This window comes from Rhinolophus sinicus, linkage group LG01 (assembly GCF_036562045.2).
Source record: "Rhinolophus sinicus isolate RSC01 linkage group LG01, ASM3656204v1, whole genome shotgun sequence".
Lineage (NCBI taxonomy): Eukaryota > Metazoa > Chordata > Mammalia > Chiroptera > Rhinolophidae > Rhinolophus > Rhinolophus sinicus.
The window spans coordinates 73,461,920-73,479,008 of record NC_133751.1 but is presented as its reverse complement, the minus strand read 5'-3'; the positions used below and the strand labels follow the sequence as shown (position 1 = coordinate 73,479,008).

The 17,089-nt window shown below is 41.5% G+C and overlaps 1 protein-coding gene and 1 long non-coding RNA gene across 30 annotated transcripts in view; one reads left to right on the top strand and one right to left on the bottom strand.

Annotated features, from left to right (window-relative positions):
* Positions 1 to 13,426, bottom strand: part of LOC141571586 (uncharacterized) — a 118,104-nt gene extending 104,678 nt beyond the window's left edge. The window contains exons 1-2 of the long non-coding RNA XR_012496427.1: positions 13,288 to 13,426; positions 5,351 to 5,404 (exon numbers count right to left, since the gene is read on the bottom strand). This is a non-coding gene — a long non-coding RNA (uncharacterized LOC141571586). The remainder of the gene's footprint in view (positions 1 to 5,350; positions 5,405 to 13,287) is intronic.
* Positions 13,056 to 17,089, top strand: part of BBX (BBX high mobility group box domain containing) — a 245,408-nt gene continuing 241,374 nt past the window's right edge. For 19 of the 29 annotated variants that reach the window (XM_074332388.1, XM_074332428.1, XM_074332345.1 and 16 more), the window contains exons 1-2: positions 13,073 to 13,222; positions 16,367 to 16,438. The gene's annotated coding sequence lies outside the window, so the exon portion shown is untranslated. Of the gene's footprint in view, positions 13,223 to 13,326; positions 13,453 to 13,612; positions 13,745 to 14,288; positions 14,308 to 16,366; positions 16,439 to 17,089 lie in introns of those variants that run through there. The other 10 variants (XM_074332397.1, XM_074332439.1, XM_074332370.1 and 7 more) reach the window with 4 other exon arrangements.

Genomic DNA, 17,089 nt, shown 5'->3' with positions numbered 1-17,089 from the left:
AATCCAATCATGAATTTACAGTTAAATCACATGTTTCCCTGAGTTGCAAAGGGTTTTTGTTATATAAAACACAGATATAGTATAAGAAGCTCTAATACCTCATCTTTTATTGATAACATTATCCATCACCCACGGTCCTGAGACATGAAACCTAGGGATCCAGGGATAAAGATTCTATGACCTTAGAGACTAGAGATGAGTGAAGTCAAAAAGATAAAACAAACAGAAAAACAGTTCCTGCCACCTAATGGGCAAGCCTCACTAAGCTTCCTTCTTCTCCTTTTCTGCTGCACTTGAGAAATGAAGGAATGACTTTGCACTTCTTTTAGGCATTCTAGCCTCTCTCTTTGCCTTATATTGCCCCAGTAAAGCAAACGCTGTACAACTTCAGGACAAAAGGCTATTCCCACCCCATCTATATATAAATAACTCAGTGAGGCCTATCCCGATCATCTCATTTAAAACCAGAACACCTCTGCTCTGGTTTAAAACCAGAACACCTCTCTTCCACTCCCCTGCTCTTTTTTTCCAGTTATTCACTCTGTTTATTGTCCATTATACTTCTCCCATTGACTAGCATGTAAGCTCCTTGATGGCAAGGATTTGTTCTCTGAGTTAAGTACCTAGACTATTGCCTTGCACATAGTAGGTACTCAGGAAATATTTGTGGAATTCATAAATGAAAGGGAGAAAATGAAGAACAGGGAATCGGGCACATCTTGACATATTACATGATTACATTTGAAAAAAACTTGGACAAGATGCAAAGAAAAACTGGGGACAATCAACTCAAAGACAAAGCCAAAGGATACATATTGAGTGCCACTGTATGCCAGGGACAGCATAGAGACCTTTATATCCATCACCATGGTTTTCTCACCACAGCTACTATGATCCTCATATTATAGCTGATGAAACTGAGGCTAGATAACTTGTCCAGATTCATACAACTGGTGAGAAGTGGAGCCAGGACTCAAAAACCGACATCGGACTGCAAACCCCTGTGTGTAGCCACTGCTTCGTAGCAGACTATGTAATGCCACCTCTGTGAACCAAAGTGCTGGTGCAGACAGTCCCAATTTTATTAAAGTGGCTAAATGGACAGGTTTCTTTTGTGGGACACTAGCAGATTCATGTTGTAGAGATTTTGCTTTCCTGAGTTGCAATCTCCAAATGTACCACCCAAAGAATGTCTATTTTGATTAAATCTAGGAGGATCGCCTAAAATCAACCAAAAACAACATTTTTAATCAAAAGGAAATTAGCATTGTTTCATCCACCAATCACTCTGCCAAACCCTAATTTTTAAATATCAAAATTTGTCACGTTGCCTTTGCAGGAGAAAATAGCTTAGCAAGTGAAGTGCTCACAGATTTCAATACACTGGAGGCAGCAAGTATCAGATTGGCCTCCGTGGCTCACCTGTCTCTTTGTCTGCAGCCACGTTGGTCAGGCAATATAAAGGTAGAGATTTCTTCCCTGATCAGAGGGTCTTTTCCCTTCTTCTCCCACCCCGTAACTTGTGTCGACAATTTTACATACACACACACACACATATATATATATATATATATATATATATATATATATATATATATCTTTTCTATTTACAAACTGGAACATGGAAATATAAGTTTTACCACCTTCCTGGCTAACAAATTTCTAGAAGCAGAATCAGATAGCAATCCAAGATATCTGGCTGATGTGATCAAAATAGATCTGGAGTAGTGATCAGAACAGAAAGTCAGGGATATATAGGTTGGGGATACCATGGGGATACATACCAGGGATACACAAGACTTTACGGACAGAAAGGCCAAGTTTAACAAGTTCAACCCTTGAGAGGTTTGCATAACTCAGGGGTTCTCTATGGATCCCAACATTCATTTATTCACTGTTGCTCCATCCCCAGCCCTACTCTTCGGTAACAAGGATAAGGCCACAATTTAGCTGTTACCACAACAAGCAGGAAAAAACAATTGTTTCTGAAGACTAGAAGAAAAAATAAATCATTATTAATCAAGTGATTTGGCATGGTTGTTAAGAACAAAAGGTTTTATGACCTGTGAGGGATTTAGGGTATGTACCATAAATGTTTTACACAAGTTTCCATTTAAATAATAAGCACAACATAACTGAGCTTCAGGAGCATTGCTTGTATGTAGGACACCATTATTTGTGTAGTTTAGTCATCCTTAAACTTAGGTGTTGATAAAAATCAGCTAGTTTGGGATGCTTATTTAAAAATCAAAGACTCCTTCCCACATCAAGTCCAGGAATCTGAATTTTTAATAAGTCACCTGCGTGATTCTCATGAACCATATTTTGAAAAATGTTTTCTTATAACTGCCAAGGATACAATGGTGACTTGGAGTGAAAAATGAGTTCTTGGTCTACTACAGACACATATTAAGAAAACTAAACAAGTCAAGTCAGAAGTGCATAAGTACTCTGAAATTCTCCTATCTGACCCAAATAATTGTGAACATCACTATCTTTTGTGGAGAGAACAGAAGGAAACATTTAGTCCATCGCATCCATTGTAATTACTGGGCCATTATATTACATTTTAGCAGTCTTCAAAGAAAGGCCCACTGAAATCTCTCTAGCATTTTACTTATCCTCAGAAGAAAAAATATCTGTTTGTCTTACAGGACTCCATGTCACTGGACAAAAATCATTATATGACAAGCCACACTGAAAAGAAGAGCAACTATTTATTGAGTGTTGGGGACTGTTTTTATATGCAGCATTTACTTTAAGTCTTACAAGAAGCGTTAGAGGTAGGAACCATTATAATCCCCATCTTACAGTTTAGGAAACTGAGGCCTAAGGCTTGGCAGGTTTAAGAAGTTTGTCCAAGGTCATACAACTAGTAAATAGAAGAGCCAGTGACTGAATTCAGACCTTTCTGACTCCAGAAGCACCGGTTCTTAAGCTCTAAGCAATTCAGCCTCCACTGGGAGCCTTAGTTCATACAAGCCCTATGAACATGCATGGATAAAGCAAATAGCAATACAATCTGCAGAGCTTACTGAGGATACACAGTCCCAGTAGAGTAACAGGTCTATTCCATAAGAAATGACATAAAATCAAAATCTAATTATGCCTCTCCAAAATATAAATAAAACTGAAAATCTACATCAATACTCAGTGTTTGTGATTCTTACAGATGTGCTTTATCTGTGGAAACAGTCATTCTTGTTGCCAGCACATAAACTTTTGTTTGTTCAGCGTAACTGCCACCTGACCCCTCCAGTGTGTAGTATTTCCTGATGTTTCTTCTTATAACCACTAATATGTATTTTTTTTTGCTGAATACTCCTAATACATTTAGCTTCCTACTGAAACTTCTGCAGCAAAATGATTATAACAACAACAACAACAACAACAATAATAATCTCTCCCAACACTTGACTACTACACACCAACCCAAGAGTTTAAAGAGAATACTACTGACCATAAAAATCATAAAAAGGACACATCTCAAAGTGGCATTTTGTTTTACTTAGAATATAAAGCCAACCTAAGAATCAAAAGATCCCATAATCCAGGCTTTTTTCTTAGCCAACCAAGGAAAACCTCTTTACACTTTAGCTAGAGTTAACCCCTAGCATCCTCAGATCCTGCATTCGCTCCTCAACTTAGAGGTGCCTCCAGCACTGCAAGCTGGCTTGCTCCACTGCCATCCCTGATCCTGACCAACCATTCTGTGTTATGTTGTATATCACACCTGTCTCTGCAGCAAGACCATAAGTTCCTTTGAACCACTTCTGTTTGGTGTCTTGCAATAACCACAGTATCTGGCACAGAGAAGGCACTTGATAAATGTTGTTGAACGAATTAATGAACCTGTGGCCCATCGTAAAACTTACTGGCTCCTAGAAGCTAGGCTCTGTCTTCCAACTTCACCCAAATAAGAGTGTGAGCTTTGTTGGATGCCTCTTTATTCTTTAGTTCACTCAAAACTGAAAAGCCACTGGTCTCTCAGATGACCACCGAGACCTTGGACCAGCTCTTCTCCATTCATCACTCTGATATACCTTTCAAATCGGTGGTTCTTCCTGTTTTGAAGTGCTAGAGACAACTCCACTCTGTGAAGGATGGGGGAGCAGATAAAGCCTCCAAATTAGGAAGCGAAGACTAGATGGAGAGGTACAGAATGAAAAAGGGAAGGCTTTCTGTTGCCTACTTTGCTCCTCTGAACTGAACAAGTATGAGCAGAGAGAAGGAACTCGGGGACTCAGCAATTAAGGTTTAATAGGAAAGACACACGATGTCTAAGTCAGGCTGGCCAAAGGAGGCCTCGTCCTTGCTGTAGCCACTGACTTGGTCAGGTCTAGAGTAGTTGGGGACTTAGAGAACAGAGAGAGCCTTATCCCTCTGTCTGGTGTTGGGGACCCAGGTGTTGCTGAAGAGACTTTTTTCTAATTCAGAATTATCGACTTAGGGAGAGGTTTATTTTATATTTATTTCCTCCCCCTCTCCAAGCCCTACTCAGGTCACATCTAAATGCAAAATCAGAGCAAAAGTGGGTGGCTTCTGAAGTCATCCCAGTGTAACTTCTCTTAGAACATGTCTTCCTTCCTTCCCTTCTCTTCCTCTTACATTCCTTCTTTCCTTTCTTCCTTCCCTCCCTCCTATATTATGACAAGCAAAATTACTCATTTAGTTTTTCCTTCTCTTGAATCTCACTGGCCAGAGATCAGCACTTTAACAACCTTGTAACAATCAGTTTGATATTTGGAAAGAGAACTTTAGCAATTCAACAGATTAGAGAGTTTTGTTTTGGGGGGAGGAAGAAAACGTTATTGTACGAAAAAGTGTCAAAGGACAGAAAAGGAAACATTCCCTTCCAAAGAGCTAGATACTAAGATACTGGAGCTAGATACTCCTGAAACCTGGAGTCAATTTTTCCATTGTAGACACTTCAGTTTAATTTCAGATCATGTATTTAATGCCTCCTTTTTGAGCACTGTCGCATTGTCCTTTCTGGTAGGCCAGACTCAATACATTTGTTTTTTGTCAGTTACTCGTATATGGTGGGGGTGAGCTTAGAGATGAATCCATACAAAAACCATCATTTAGTATAACTTTTCCCACACCCTACTTTTATCTCCTTTACCTCAAACATCATTGTTTTAGTTAACTTCTCAATTGTATGCCCCTCCTGTCTGTCCCGTCCCACTTCAGGAAAAAGCAACCTTTCTGCCAGCTGTACTTCCTGCATTGCAACTGCACCTTCAGAAAATGTCCCTGGCCTATCGCCTATCTCCGATCCCTGATAATCCCACTTCATTTGGGGTTTAAATTATAGCTTTCTGTTGGTTGTTCTGTACTGTAACCTTACCTGTGTAGTGAGTCTAATAAATCCTCCTTTTCTTCAGCTAGTTCGAGCAGATTGCTGTAGAATGTAATAGGAAGTAAAACATAAGTTTAAAAAAATGTAAGAGACCACCTGGATACTCTAAATGAGTTCAGACTTCCTAGATCTACTAAATAATACCTGAGAGTCTTGAGATAGCATGCACATAAGTTTAAATTGTTGAAGACCAACTGAAATTCTTTCTGGAATGAGTCAAGGAATATAACCAATAAATAAACATATTAAAGAAATAATTCATTTCCAAATATACGAGTATTGGGGTATAAAATCAGGCCATAAACAGTGTGAGTAATTCTAGTTAAAATTTCTTGGGATGGGGGAGTTGGATTCTGCAAATTACAGGGTGGTGAATGAGACACGGAGCCTAGATAAGATTCTAGAAAGTTCTATTAGTAGAATTCCTATTATATCCTCCCAGCCCCGTGCTCACTTTAGAGGACTGTTTCTGCTGCAACTACCAAAAGAGCAACCCTCCATGATAGATAAATCCTTGCCCCTCACCTGGTGACACTGGCAGTAAAGGAGGCAATGTGCTTTTGTTTCCATGCCTGGTTATCCTGTTGACCTTGACTTCTGTGAGAGACCCCAATATTTGTACAATTAACTTCCCTTTTTTCTTAAGCTTATCTGAGCGGCTTTATGGTGCTTGAGACGAAATGAAATCTGACTAAGATAGGCAAGTAAAGGAAAGATCGGTACATACTTAGGAAAGGGACAAAGTAATCGTTAGACGCTATCATGGGGTCACTGAGACTAACCTAAACCTATTTTTCTTTTGTAACAGGGTTAATAAACTGATAGCTCCGTTGCACTGTGGCGGTCAGAGATGTTATAGACCTCCTGTTTTCACCTGCCCAGTATCTGTCTTCTTTTCTTAGTAGTATTACTCCAATTGTACTTGGGGAACCTAATAACCTTCTTCGTATGCAATCTTTTCTTCTATTTTTTTTAAGTTTACTTTTATTTTCAAAATATGTTTGATACATACCAAAGAAGAATGTAACATCTACATAAGGTACAAAATGAGCACCTGTGAATCCACCAAGAACTAGAATGTTATCAATACACTGCATGCATCTAAATATTTCTGTCCTATGCCCCCATCTCCCCGATCACTGCCCCTCTCCTGCGTGCCCCCTCTCCCCCCACACCAGGTGACTGTGCAGCCTTGATGGGAGAGTCAAACAAAGTGTCCTCTTCTATTCTGGGCAAAGGGCAAGCATAAAACTTGGGAAAAGGCAAATAGATTCTTTATTCCACTCTCTTTAGCAGCATAAAGGATGGAAAAGAGTTTGAGCAAATTCATCATAATGAAGATATTCTCATCTAAAGTAATTTTAATCCCTGGAGTTGACTAGGGAATAAGTGTCACTGAGATCTGGTTCTCCAGCTTTTCTTTTATTCTAGGAGCCTTTCCATATCCTTCAGTATTTTCCTGTTTGCATTTTAATTAACCAGAGTTACTATACCCCACCCACCAAAGAATTCCTCTCTGATACCATCAGTGACTGAAAATTTCATAAAGCCTTTTGATAAAGTCACATCAGGTATTTTCATGAGTGGGTTGCAAAAATATATCCATAGGATGAGAGTGAAATTACAAAATAATGGTCACCTCTGGGGAGGAGAGCGGGAGAAGAATTGGAGCAGGGAAGGGGGTTTCGATTGTATATGCAATGTTTTATTTTTTATAAAGAAATCTGATGTAACACAATAACATATTAAGTTGTAATAAAGCTCCTAAATGATCACTGCATTATTTGCTTTAGGTTTAAATTTTTTAAATTTAGGTGAAATTAGGAGGCTCTATTGCAGGTTCAACAGCTACGGCCTTTAAAGTGCGGACTAATGATCAGTGTTAACCTACTGGGAGGTAGGTGTTCTGGGTTTTGCCTTAGGCCATCCTTTTAATAATGATGTGAAAAATGTAAAGAAGGCATCAAATTTGTGAATGAACTAAAGATGGTGAAATCAATAGTAAATATGTTGAATGAAATCATCAGCATAAGAAATAAAACTCTAACATTTATTAAGTGCTTATTATACGACAAGCGCTGTTTTAAGTATTTTACATATGCTATTTTTATTTAATTCTTACAATAACCTTATGAAGTACATATTACCAGCCCCTTTATACATGAGGGACTGAAGGGAAGACAGGTTACGGAATTTGTCCAAGTTCACAAAGTTAGGAAGTGCTGGCGCTAAGCTGCTACTCGAAAGCCTTGGATCTTAACCACTATACAATACCAGGGTTACTAAGGCACATGCTTCAGTTGCCCCAAAATAAATTACAAAATACAGATGGAGGAGACATGACTTAGCCCACATTTCCAAAAAGAATTTTTTTTAGAGAATAATCATAATATCTGTCTGCAGAATGATGTGACTCAAAAAAGCAAGTTTCATCTTAGACTGCAGGAATAGAAACTTTGTTTCAAAGATAAGGAAACCTTGGTCATGCTGTACTTCACACAGCCTCACCCCCACTTGCTCTGGATAGCTTACTTAAAGGAGCACACAAACATCAGCAGGGTTTGAGAGGAGACCAAGAACAGAGAACCGCCCCTTAGGAAGAATGTTTTAAGGAACAGGGCCTATTTGCCTGGAAAAGACACAACTCAAGGCAGGGATGGTCATGAGAGCTATCTTCACATATTTCGAGAGCCACAAGGAAGAGAGGTTAGATTGTTCTGTGTGGTAACAAGGGAATAGAAAAAGGAATAAAGGATAACACTTAAGAGATCAAAAATTACGTTAAACATCGGGAAGAACTCTAGAGGTCAAAACCATCAGAAGATGAAATAGATTGTCTTGGGAAGAAGGGAGTTCCCAGGAGCTGTATGTGTCATAGTAGACGTTCCTTGTTGGGGATGTTGTTGAAACTTCTAATGAGACATTGAGTTAGAGGACCTTCTAATGCTAGTGCTTACTGATTTTATTATCAAATCCATTAGTGTAAAATCATTGTCCACTTAGAGACCTATTTTTATGGTACAATCCTTAAATGACTCCTCAGTGACTTCCCTCTCCCCATAAGGGAGAAAGCTTGCAGAACTAGGTATCTAGAACTTTAGTACTAACCCAACTCTGCCGCTAACTATATGATATTGAGGGAATCATTTAACTTTTCCCTGCTTCAATTTTTTCATCTTTAAAAAGAAAGTCCCTCATCTGTCTCACCTACCTGGGTATTAGTGAGTAGGCGAGGCTATCTCAGATGTGCTTTGGAAAATTAAAACACTAGGCAGGGATAACCTATGATGACTAATGTAAGTTCTGTTCACTATATCTGGGACCTTCAACCTTCTCTAGCAATTCTCTCATCAGTAGATTTTCTCTGATCCTTCTTGGTATTTATAGTCTTTTTGTTTGCTGATCTGTTTTTCTTCCTTTGTTCATTTGTTTTACAAAACTTTATTGAGTTACTGTTAAATGTTAGGTAATATACAAGTTATTGTACTAGACACTGTTGGACAACAAAATAATTAACAAAACATCATCATTTTCTTCAAGGTGTTTGCCATCAAATAGCGATCTCTATCAATATACAAATAAGGTAATACAAGGCGAGGTGTTTGAATGCCTTAAGAGTAATACAGATAAAGTGCACAGATCACAGAAGAGTGGGAATTCTGAGATGCTTTGCCTAGCATCACTCTAGGAAAGCAAGGGATATCTTTCTTTCTTATTCCCAACTCTGGTGGGACCCAGTAGAAGCTGGTTATCTTCAAGATGATGAATTTTAGCATTGGTGCTGAGAAGTGGTCTGTTTGAGTTCCAATTTTTAGTCCTTTTGCATTGGCCTTGGGGATAGAGGTATGATTTCTCTCTCTCTCTTTTTTTTTTTTAGAGGGAATAAAGTGAGCTCAATAAGGTCAAGTACAAGTCAAAAACTGTTATGTAAGGCAGACCCTCATCCCTGCAACTATCTAGTTTCAATGCACAAAACAAGCCTTGTTTCAAAGAGTGATTTGTTACAAGTTTGCCTTTTTAGGTGATAATGGCCACCCAATAGGAAGTTTGCTTTATCCTGGGATCAGGCTGATATCCCTTTTATGTGCAGGGATGCTGGAGTCAGAATGTAGGCTAAAGGGAAATTGCAAACATGGGGCACTAAGTTGCAACCAGTTCCATAAACTCCATTTTATATGAGGGTTAAGACTTAGAAAACTTTCTGTAAAGCAGATGTCATTGGCTTGTGTGAAAGATAAGTAAAAATAATATTTATTGAATATTTAGTATGTTCCAGGCTTAAGCATTTTATATGGATTATTTCATTTATGGTCACTCTTATTATCCCTATTTTACAAATAAGGAAACTGAGTCTTAAAGTGATTAAGGAATTTTTCCAAGGTTACACAGCTATAACGTGGTAAAATCAGGATTTGAATTAGTATAAAGAAGTGATGTATGAATAAGGAAATAAAATGTTACTTATAGACATATATTTAAGCAACATATACACTTGCACATACACGTTTCCACATATTTAAATTTACTTTCCAAAAATTATTTCCTGTGGCTTACAACAAAGGACCCATAAAATAAGTTAAGAAAATGGACAATCAAGTCCATGAGAACGAAGAACGTGCTAACCAGGTGAGCTCAACCTGTATCATCAAATGTGAAAACAAGGAAAATGTAGGCCCTTTTAAAAGCCATTTTACCCAGGGAACTAACAGTTGTTTTTATTTTCATAACCCTACATTATAAAAACTAAATACTCTATTAAAGCTATGATTTTTAATTTTTGAGCATCACTGGCATTTACAATTTCTTGACATTTTTTCTTAAATTAGATAGTTAAAAATCTAAAAAGTATTTCCTAAATGGTAAAGAACTACATTACATTTAATTCTAGGCCTCTTTTCCTTATTTACTGGTGAGGCCCTACCTATCATAGAAGAGAATGGAATTCTATTCTATTCCATCAATTTCCCTAGGAGCAGGCAATTTCCCTTTTCCAGAATGTGGCATGCACAACTGCCTAGCACATAGATCCTTCTCAATAAATGATCTGCAAACAAGTATTGAATGATGGCTTGTACTGCCACATGATGCCTAATACACCAGCAATACATAATGTGTTTTTAAAAAAGTATTATTCTCTTAATCTAAAGGCTCCATGGAGCCACCAGCTTTCCAGTAGCAGTACCTTGCAACCAGTCATTTCTATGCACTTCAAGCTCTCCTGCATCAGTCCTGGTCATTTAGCACCTTGCACTGTCAGAGGTCTCAAAACTTGAATGCAAAACTCTGGGGCATGTGCGAAGACCGTATCATAGGACTCCGGGAAGAATACATTAAAACTCTTATTTAGTTTTCTTTCTATCTCATGCTTTTTCATTTCATTTTTGTGAGTGAATGCTTTGTAATAATAAATAATATATCTATGCAGTGGTGCATTTTAAAAAACGTACCTAAATATATATATATATAGAGAGAGAGGGTACATGCTCAAACATTTTACTGATAACAATGCATGATCAAAAAGTTTGAAACTGTAGCTCTAAATAATTCTGCTAAGTGTAATTCAACAAAAAAATTTCTTTTGACCTTATCTAAATAAATAAATAATGTTTTCCTATGGTTGAAATTGGAGGGAGGTGGGGATTGGGCTGGTCGTTTATTTTTTTCATGACATAAATATATTAGCAAATAATTTACAACACTTCACTTAGTAATTAAATGTAGTAACTCATGTTGTTGTTGTTGTTTTCTCTCTTCAAAAAAGAGCACAGTGAAATCCTGAAAATCTTTTTCTGGTTTTTCCTCCATCTGCCACTTGTCCCTGAACTTTGTCATTTAGAAGGAAGGACCAACAAGTTACTCTAAACCTTTGTGGGTATTAAGAGTCTAGTCCTGGGTTTAGGTTCCTTCTTCACTGGCATTCTGTATAATATTAAGCATGTCGTATAATTTACCCTGTCTCATTTCTTTTCTGGATAAAATAAAGATAACAGTACTTAGAACTGACCTCATAGCAGTGTAGTGTGGATAAAGAACTTTTTTCCTTCTGTCAACTAAATGCAGAGTATCATTCACTATAACCTGTAATGTTATCAGTTTAAAATGTTGTGATTTTATATACTTTTCCCTTTTAAAATTATTTTCATTAAAAAAAAATCATATTTCTAAATACGACTACTTGTTTTCTAAACTTCATAAACTTAAGTATTCTCATTATCAATTTCTCGTTTTCTTTCTCTCTCTCTCTCTCACACACACACACACACATTTGATAACTTTATGGATGTGAGATGAAAACCTTAAGATAGATATATCAAGGAAATAAAAGGGAATTTGAAGTAAATTCTCTTATTCAGTTTTCCTTTGAGTTTTAAAGCTATGCATCTAGGCCACACAATTTCACTGTTTATTCATCTTCAAAATGTTTGTGTTTAAAAATAATTCACAGACTCGTAAATCAGAAATCTTAAGAAAACATCTAGAGCCTATGATAATGCCTGGTACATAGTATATGATGAATTAACATTTAATGAAGGGAACTGGGGGAGGTTCTTATTCTAATTTTAAGTGAAAAAATAGAAAATAAAGGAAAAGAAAGAAAGAAAGAAAGAAAGAAAGAAAGAAAGAAAGAAAGAAAGAAAGAAAGAAAGAAAGAAAACCAAACCCCAAACCAATTCTGAGCATTGAAGAGTGTTAGTTTCTCTAGATTCTAGTTGGGTCTAGAATTTATTCCTCTTAATTTCCAGCTATGGCTCTTTCCGCAGCAACCTGTTGACTTGTTTATATAGGACTGTCAAATATAATCTGCCAAAGATGCATTATAGAAAAAAAAAAAAAAATCGGAAAGAACTCCTTGGGTTCACCATCTCCTAAAGTCATCCAACAAGTGATATTCACATATGATGTGAAATATGTAAAGTCAATATATGTATAAAATATACAAAATATAAATCTTGCATATATTGACCTAAAAGGTCTATCTTTAAGAGAAAAGGGCCACAGACGATCTTCCATGACTTATTCTACTTTATAGCACTGTTTGTATGTCTGCACAGGTCATCTGTAGTCCTCTGACCAGCTAAAAGTAGATTGGCTATTTCAGCAAAATGTTTGTCTTTGTTTCTGTGTATTGTTGTATTGATGTTTCTGAATTTACCTATGAATGAAGCATTAACAACCTCAATGCACTATAGTCCTAATAAACTTATCTTGCACTATTTTGGCCTATATGATAGCTACCCCATTGACAAAAAAAAAGAAAAAAAAATCAAGCTGATAAAAAGCCTTTCTTGGCCACTTGTCAACCAGGTCAGGCTGTAAAATCATAACACAATGCACGCTTCTTCCACGGGGCACCACACAGCAGCGATTAAAAAAAAACCCCTCACTTCCATATCCAGTGGAGTTGTAGTTTATTACTATAACCCTCCCAAGTCAAAAGGACACCAGTTTTAAGCCTTGCAACTTGGTGCAGATAGGGTTTTCCGCCCTTACCTCACTCTGCTGGGCCTCTCTACCTGTCCTTTCCTACTGTCTACAGGTCCCGAACATTAGAAAATAGAAAATGTGATGATCTTTGTGTGTCTCTGTAAAATGTGTGTATGTGTGCGTGTGTTTGGGTGTAACGGGCCTTCTGTTTGGCCGCGCGGCCTGTCTGTCACGGCGAGGGCCAATGGCAGGCTGCCTTATATAAAATGAGTGTTTTCAGTCTCTCCGGGTTGCATGTACTGTATGTGGAGCAGTGTACAGTGAAGCGGAGGCAGAGCGGCTCCGCGAGCTCCTCTCCACTTTCCCATAGAGAACCCTAGACTGGCCGCGGAGGGCGAGCTACACACACGCCCTCACGGCCGGCGAGCCCGCGAGGTAAGCGCCCCACATCCCCAGCCCTTCCCGGGCGCTCTCCCCTCACTTTCTGTTTTCCTACTCACTTGCGAGCCGCCGGGCTGCAGCCCCAAGGACTCCGCGGCAGGAGCAGCGGCGGCGGCGGCAGCCGGTAGGGTGGACTTGAGGAAGACGGAGGGAACCCCGCGCGTTCAGAGCCGCCGCCTGCCGGCCCGCTGCCTGGGCACTTTCCCCCTCTGCCAAAACTTTGGGTCGGTCGAGGTCGGGGGCGAGGGTCGCGGCGGCCGCGCCGGCGGGGGGCGGGGGGCGCGGAGGCAGTGCCCTGCGGGCGGGAGGCTGGGGGCCGGGCTGGGGAGTAGTAGGCCAGCCGGTGCCAGGCTGCGTTTGCAACCAGCACCTCTCGGCACACAGGCAGCGCCGCCCGAGAGGGGCACGCGAGCCGGGGCGCGGGCAGGAGCAGCCCGAGGAAAACAACAACAGAACCCTCACGCCGACGGGCGGCTCGTGGCCGCCCCGGGAGCCCCAAACTTCATCTCGGCGAAAGTACGTGGATCCCAGCCTGGTCTCGGCTGCCGGGGAGGTGGGGCCTGGGGAGCAGGGGCAGGGGAGGAAGGTACGAGGAGCCAGCCCTCAGTGGATTTATGGAACGTTTCGTGTGCGTCGGTGACCGGGAACAGCAGCCCAGTTGCTCGTTCATCTGGAGAGTTGGGATTTGGGTGTTCCGGCCCCGCGGATCGGTGCCCTCTCACCCCCCCACCCCTAACCAAATACGCGGCGAGTAGAGAAAGTGCAGTTTTAGTGCGGGAGTAGTCAGAAGGAAGAATAGGGGAGAAGGGGAAGAGGGGAAGAGGGCGAGGGAGAAGGGGAGAGAAGAGGGAGGGAACGGGGGGGGGGACGAGAGAGAGAGAGAGAGAGAGAGAGAGAGAGAGAGAGAGAGAGAACGGGAGGGAAGAGAGGAGGGGGAAGAGGAGGAGGGAGGCTGTGTCAGGATTTTGCTTGAATGTGGGATTATGTTGTGTCAATAAGTTTAAGGTGGAGAGAGCGAGGCTGGGGGTGGTGGTGGAGGGGAGGAGGAAGGCCTTGGCTGCTTAAAGTCATTTCTGAAGGTAAGTTATGGCATTGCATGGTCGCGATGACAGAAAACTTGCAGATCCTTTATCCAGGGATGGGGTCGATGTCTCTAGAAAGAGCTCCCCAGTCCTCTTAAGCCACACTCGTGTTACACTGTTATTTGCTGCGATCCGGGTCGCTAGTAAATTACAGAAATCAGACTCGAGGTTTCTTTTCCTCCTCCACCTCGTCTCGCTCGCTCACCCACAGACATGTATTATTATTATTTTTAATTTTTGGTATTGTATGAAACTTAACGTAACTGAGACCAAACCCAGTCTTGTAATTTACAAGGACCCTGAATCCAAGAATCTGGAACACGTTAATGTGTGAAATATCCGCGATCATTTCTGCTAAATGAGGAAGGTAAAACGAAACGATGCAAAAAGCTAAGACACAACATGTACGACAGAGGAGGGGGGGCGGAGAGAGACGGAGAGAAGCTATTTTTTTGCTTTCCTTTCTGTAGAAATGAAAATCATGCATTCCCCTTCCCTCCCGATGTGTAGGGTCTGGTCAATATTTTAACTGTCTGAGGACAAATTAGTCCAGGTGGATCTTGTTGAAAAGTTTCGAGAGGTGGGGTGGAGGTGGGGGGGGTACGAAGGGGAAGGTGGGTGGAGGTTGTGGGGGATGGGGACGGAGCGAGCTCTGCCTCTGCTAATGGTCATTGGCCTGGGGCTTTGAAACCATTGCCTGTCCTGCTAATGACACGTCCAGTTCTCGTCTCCTGGTCGCGGACGCCGGGCTGCGGGGGACTGGGGTACTTTCCCCGCGCTGGGAGGGGCGTTCTTCGTCATCCCCTGGGGTTGCCCACTCGCGGCGTGGGGGCCCCACGCGCGCCCCCTCTCCTGTGCACCGCCACCACCTTTGCTCGCGCGACTTCTGTAGACAGTCCGCGGCGAGGGGTAGCGGGGGTCCCCGGCGCGGACGTCCCCGCGCAGCCACCCGGTTCTCGGCCCCACGCGCGCTGTGCGGTCCAAGCCCAGAATGGCAACGCCGGGCCGGGCGGCGGTGCCTCCCCGGGGGGCAGCGGAGGCAGCGGTGGCGGCGGCGGGATCTTCGCCGGGGCCCGCGGGAGGAGGAGAGGGAGGAGGAGGGGAAAGAGGAGGAAGAGGAGAGGGAGGCGTTTTCTGCCTAGACCGCCGCCAGTTCGAGCGGGCACGGGTACGGGGACACCCCAGTCGTTGCTCCTCCTTTATGGAAAGGTGTTTAACAGACTTTTACGCCCGGAGTGTGGGATTTGCACTTCATTTATTTTCTCTCCCCTCTTCCCCAAAGCAAGATGGACTCTATTCCCTTTCTCTTTCTCCCTCTGCCTCTGTCTTGTCAGCCTTTAAGATCGACATTTTGTACTAAGATGCAAACTTGATGGTGACCAGCAACAAAGCCGGGGTGGGATCTCTTGCTCCCTTCTTCCCTCTCCATTTCCTAGCTCCCCCCACCCCGACCTCGAGGACCTGGTGGCCCTGCACTTGCCGCCGGGGGCTGTGGTGAATGTGTTTCTCAGCTCGGTTCCGATCTCCAATCTCGGGATTGTGACCAGAGCTGGCGTCTGGGCGACAGCTGTGGCAGCCCAGGTCCGCAAGGCTGAGCGCTGCGATACCTGGACCCACTGCCATCGCTGTGCTACCTCAGGCTGGCTCCTGGGCACGTTGGAGTGTCGGGCTGCCTATCGATTGCTGTGCTTTGGATACTGGTGTATTTGTCCTGGGGGCGGCGATCACTTGTGCAAGTTGATGAATGATCGCGGTGTGGGTTTTGGGTTTGCAGAATGGATCAACTTTCTGCTTTGTACATATGGGGAGTAGGGAGAGAGGGTGCTGGAGATACCCTGGAATGCCAGCTGGGTTACCCTGAGCTGCCATTTGAATACTGAGAGCTTTGCCTTTATTGCCCCACAGTTGGCACATGGGTTGAGGGGTGGAGAGAGGGAAGAAGTTGGTGGGGGAGCTGGACGCCTGGGTTTCAGGGTCCTTCATAGATGTTGCAGGAATTGGGATTCTTGTAAAGCTCTACCATACTGATGATGTACCTTTATTTGATACTTTATAGGTCACTATCATATGACAAAGGCTTTGCCGCAGTTCATCTTCTTCCCTTTGTACTTTCCATTTGCCTTCCTGGGTAAGTATGCAAACTCTTCATACAGGAAACCTGGATAGCTATTAGTAATGACATAAGGGTCCTTAGTATTTAAAGAAGAAGATCCTTTATTAGGTTTACAACACCCCAGAAAGCTTGTCTCACTGAGTTTCCCACAGCAGAAGCCAATTTAGGATTCTTAGTATTTAGATTTCAGCGGCTGTTATTATTATTTTAAGATAGTTTAAGTGTTTATTTCACGGTTATTTGCAAGAAAGTGTCATTTGAAAACTTATTTTCAAATAGGCATTTTAATTGATAGTGAAATTTTACAGAGTTGAAGGCCTAGGACATTTAATGCTAGATAATATTGTAGAAAGATTATAGCTTATGAGTGGAGAGAATTATTAAAAACCCAAAGAGGCATTGTGCAGAAAGCCTACTTATAGTGACTGACATTTGCTTACTTTTTCCTAGGCACTCTTTCTTGAGTAACTTGTGCTGTTTGTGACATTTTTGTGGTGGGAAAGGGTGTATTGGGCAGTGTAGTAAATCTGGCGTTTAGTGTACCAACTTGATTCAAAAGGCAAATAAACATGTCCAAATTGATCAGAATTTCCTTCCAAATTTACGTATTTGGAGAAATTGGGTACATTTTAACAATGTGTATATACAATAAACAAGTGACTTTGA